The sequence below is a fragment of the Pteropus medius genome, unplaced genomic scaffold (genome assembly GCF_902729225.1).
Source record: "Pteropus medius unplaced genomic scaffold, Ma_sr-lr_union100, whole genome shotgun sequence".
In the NCBI taxonomy this organism is placed as follows: Eukaryota; Metazoa; Chordata; class Mammalia; order Chiroptera; family Pteropodidae; genus Pteropus; species Pteropus medius.
In genome coordinates, this window is record NW_024352947.1 from 713,453 (window position 1) to 718,588 (window position 5,136).

Here is a 5,136-nt window from a genome sequence, read left to right on the forward strand (position 1 = left end):
ATGATCTTTTGACTAATAAAAGGAATTGCTTACCCCACATCACAGAGTCACTCCCAGACTCATGGCAGCACAGCAGCAGGCAACACAAGGACACAGGGCTCAAAGCCCGGAACTATTTTCCATATTTATAATGCGAATAAGCCCCCAGAGCTGCCTTGTCCACGCGATGCAAAGCACACGTGCCCACAGTGGTGTCTGGAGCACCCCTGGGTGCTTGCGTGAGTGCAGGTGGAATCGTGGAAGTCTGGAGCAACCCCAAAGACGCGGAAGCCCAGCGGTGCTGACCCTTCGGGAATGGAGATTGGGGTCACCCAAGGCAGAGGGTCACAGTGAGCTGCGGTTTTGGCTGAAGGCAAAAGGAACGCAGACGAGCGGTAGGAGAAGAAAACTTAAATCCCGTCACCTCAGGAGCAGCTGCAGAAACGACGCCGGTGACTGTGCCATCGCTCGGCAGTGCACGTGTATTCTGTGTCTTTTTTTTTTTCCTCTGCCTTTACTTTGTTCTTTCATGTAGGTTACATTGTTGCTGATTAACCTTTTTTTCCCACAAAAAAATTAAGTTTGTCGGAGTAACATTGGTTAATACAATTATATAATTTTCAGGTGTACATTATCATTTGACATCCGCATATTCTGCTGTGTGTTTACCACCCAAAGTCCAGTTTCCTTCAGCTACCATATATTTGATCCCCTTTACCCACTTCACCCCCCACCCCGCTGTATTTGATCCCCTTTACCCCGTCATACCCCCCCCCGTCTACCTCCCCGTCACACCCCACTCCTGGTAACCACTAGTCTGTAGTCCACGTCCACGAATCTCTGTTTGTTTGTCCTGTTCTTTGTTGCCTTTAGGTTTATAGCCCACATATAGGTGATATCGTGTGATTTTCAACTTTTCCTGTCTGGCTTATTTCGCTTAGCGTGGTTATCTCGAGATCCACCCATGTTGCTTAACCTTTTAATTTAGTCTTCAGGTGACAGGGACGTAAAGGCACCTGGTATGGAACAGGAGGGCTGGACCCAGAGGCGGGCGGTGGGCGGTAGACCCCCCTCCCCTCGTAGGGAGGCGATGAGTGCAGCCCCACCCCACGCGGCCGCTCGCACCGTGTCAATGGAGCTCCGGGGTTCCCTGCAAGCTTCACCCTCGCCGGACGGGTGCGCGTGAGTGCAGGGTGGCCGGGGGACCAGGCCGGCGTCGCCTGCTGGTACTCGTCCAGGGCCTGGAAGCCCGGGGGCCACACTCCCTTGATTGTCCTGCCGAGAGGGTTTTATCTGCAGTGTGCTCGTGGGGAGCACATGTAATATTTGAAAAACAAGAGGACAGAGGCCAGCGTGGTCCCTCGAGCACCGCCGGGCGTGACGGCGCGTGCGGGCGGCGTACGTGCGCTTCTGCAGGAGCTCGCGCGCCGCCGGCCACCTGCCTCGGTGCTGCAGGCGGCCGAGGTCATCGGCTGTGGCTTCCTGCAGTTCCTGTGCTTTCTCGAGTTCCGGACCTCGCTGGCCGCGCTCCCGGTCCTTCCTGTCACCCGGCCCTTCCAAGCCTGTGGAAGCACCTGTATGAAGCGCTTTCCCGGTGTGACACCTGGAGCGCCCTCTGCCTTTTTCCTGACCGATAAGAGGCGGTTTTCGGGCATGGAATGCGAATGGCTCTCAAGCATCGGAGGAGACGCCCGAGCTGTCACCATGAGAGGAAGGCACACTACCACGGCCGGGGGTCGCCGTTCCCCGAGCAGGGGGGCCGAGGGCTGACGGGCCACCGCACTGTGTCGATGTGCGGCGCGTGGCGCTCACGCCGGAGTTACTGGTCCCCCGGGTGCCCTGGCCATAGCTGTCAGTCGTTCGTGCCGTGGCGAAATCACTCACGGGATTGTTTGGAATGTTAACAAGTTTGAAACGCAGGTGCATAAGTGACAGGACAGCCACACAAAAGCCGTGAAACCACTGGGGAGACACGACTCGGCCTGCCCCGTCCCCGGAAGATGCCCGCGTTGTTGTAACTGACGAGAGCAGAATGCAGGTGTGCCACACCTGTGTGACACAGATGAAACACAGTGTTTTCGTTAATGCACGGAGGAGCCCTCGAGGACCCACACACGTGCCGGCGGGGCCAGCCGTCCTGCGCGTCCACAGCCAGGTGACGCAAACTTACTTTTATTGTGCATGTCTTAAACTCTTCGTCCCCACTTCCCGAAGAATATGTGTATTTTCGAAGCCGGTTCCTCTCCTGCCATTCTCTTTGGACCCAGCTGGACTTTCGTCGCTGACATGTCACCAGAACGCCCTTTCTCCAGACGACCTTTGTAGGGTTCCGTTCCCCACGCGGCCTCGGTCCTCGTCTGGACGTGCCGTGTGGCATTGGACGCGGGCGGTCCTTCTCCGTGGCACACGTTTGCCGCCAGTGTGCGGCGTGTGGCGGTTTTATTTTTTCATGGGGATTGAAAACTTTATCCCTCCCCCGTCAGCTTGCAGCGCCATCACTGTTACCCCAAATTCTGATAGAAACGTGGGTTTCTTCGTAGACTCCCTCTTCTCTGTCTCGTTGGTCTATTTGCCTGTCCTCGTACCAATAACATAGCGGTCCCCAGCCTTTGTGGCACCAGGGACCGGTGCTCCTGACGACCTGAGGTGGAGCTGGGGCGGCGATGCTGGCGCGGGCAGCGGCTGCAGATGCAGGTGAAGCTTCTCTCGCCCGCTGCTCACCTCCTGCCGTGTGGCCTGGCTCCTGACAGGCCACAGCTGGTACTGGTCCACTGCCCAGGGGCTGGGGACCCCTGCAATAACACACGGGTTAATTACTAATCATTTATAATGAGTTTTGATAAGTGACACCTGCCTCACCTCGTTTTTCTATTATTTCTCGTATTTTTTTTTCAATATTTGATAGAGTGCTGCGTTGTTTTAATCTGATAGTCACTTTATTTTTGCTTGCAATATACCTTTCTGTAAGGAGGAAAACATCTTTACCTCTGTTCCTTTTCTGCAGGTTGACGTAGTCACGTGAGCTACGTGGAATCCTCGTGAATTTAGTATCACCAGAGTGGACAGGGAAAGGTCAGCCTCCCCTGACAAAGAAGGGTCGCGACTTTTAGTGATTCGTTTCTAAGCGAACATTGTAGCTTTCCTATAACTGGCATGTTTAAAGCAGAATTATAAATGAACAGTCCCTGGAGCAATTAAAATAAATACTAACATTACAAGAAAACTCACGATGACTTCACGATGTCCAGATAGACACTAAAGTAAATGTAGATTTGACTTAAATTTCTGGATCACAGGCTTGTCAGGTTCTATTAACCGTCTCTTTATCTACCTAATGAAATGTCAGGGCTGGTCTGTGGACCCCCTCACGGCACTCTGCCAGCCGTCCCCTGCCCCCCCCCAGAGTCCCCTCCTTCCCAGGTCCCTTGCGAACAGGGCCAACGACCGCTGGCAGCCTCCGACTCGGAGAAGCACTGCTTTCCGGGGGGCGCAGTGAGTTGACGACCTACAGTATCTTTCCCACGTGTCTTGTTTCCTCGTGTCGGTGAGGATCCCCACGCCAGAGGCGTAGTGTGTGAGGGTCTTAGTAAGTGGAAGCTTCTGACCGTTTACGTTAACCGTGTGTACGGCAGGTTTTTCATACATTCTTTAAGGAAGTTCCCTTCCTAGTTTGCGAAGACCTTTTCTTTTTAAAATCGTGCTCGTGTTAATTCTATGAAATTTTTTCCTTGGATCTATTAAGATCATACAGTTTCTGTACTTTAATCTGTTTATGTGGTGAGTTACGTTAATACATTTTCTGATGTTAAACTCTTCTTGTGTTCCTGGAGCGATACAAGGGTGTTTCCTTGTTTTCTTTGAAAAAATTATACACTGTAGTTTGGTTCTGCTACTATTTGGGATTTTTGCATCCATGTTTACAAATGAGAATGGCCCATGCTTTTGCTATTTTGTGTTCTTTCTCTGGTTTTGTTATCGGGGTCAGGCTAGATTAAATCCGTGGGCTGGGAGGCCGTTGCGTTTTCATTTATAATCATTTGAGGGGTGCGGTTGTGCCTGTGAGCCTTCTTCACTTGGCGTTCATTTAGCTGTGCACGCCTTTTCGTGTTTAGTGTTAGATGTGGGTTTTTTTCTTTATATTTTCTGTCTACCAGACCTTCTCGTCGCTGTTTGTTCTTCTTTTCGCTTCCTTCCGGCCTTCTCTCGGGTTCCTGGAGCTTGCACGTCCCTTTTCCTCCTCCTGGGGTAGAAGTTCTGTACTATTTTGTGGGCAGCTCTTACGTTTAACGCACATCCTCGACTTGAAACCTCAGCGGCGCGGCGTGTCGGCCGCCCTCCCGCATCACGAGACGCTTGACTTGCTCCGCCTCTCGTCACCCCTCGTCTCAGACGTCCTCGTCGTCCCTCCAGCCCCGCCGTCCCATGTGCTTTGTCGTTTACTGTCAATGGCGAGCGCGCCGCCCTGTGGCGCTATCCGTCTTTGTCGTCGGGCGCGCATTTAGCCGTCCGCCGCAGACGGTGACCGGCTTTGCATGCTGCTTGCCTTTGCTTTTTTTTTTTTTTTTTAGGATTAGTTCGTTTCTTACTAAGTCCTATAGATGCTAAACCGTTTCGGTCTCTTTATTTTAAAGTCCCTTAACTTTATTCTTACTCTCAAATAACAGTTGACTTGGGGCGAGAATTTTAATTTGACAGTGCATTTCTTGGAATGCTTTGAAAATGAGATCTCACTGTCCTCTGGCGTCTGCTGTGCTTCTGTGATTTCTTTTGTGGAAATTCTCTCTTTTTACCCCAGCCATTCTTAAGATTTTATTTTCTTGGTGTCCTGCAGCGCCGTTACAGTGCATTAGAGACGTATTTCTTTTTATTTCTACTACTTGGGACTCCTCGGGATTTATCGGGCATGTCGATTCCTGTCTTTCATCGATTTAGGAAACCTCGAAGCATGTTCTCTTAAAATACTGCTCTTACCACGTGGTCTACAATCTCTCTTCCCCTTTTCTGGTGTGTCTTGCACCTTTTCATTTTCTACGTCATCTCTCTTCGCCTCTTTTTCACATTTTTAATATTTATCTTTTCAGAGTCTTACTGATTAATTTTCTCAACACTGTTTTGCAGATCTCTGATAATCTCTTCATTGGAACTTAATTTAATCCG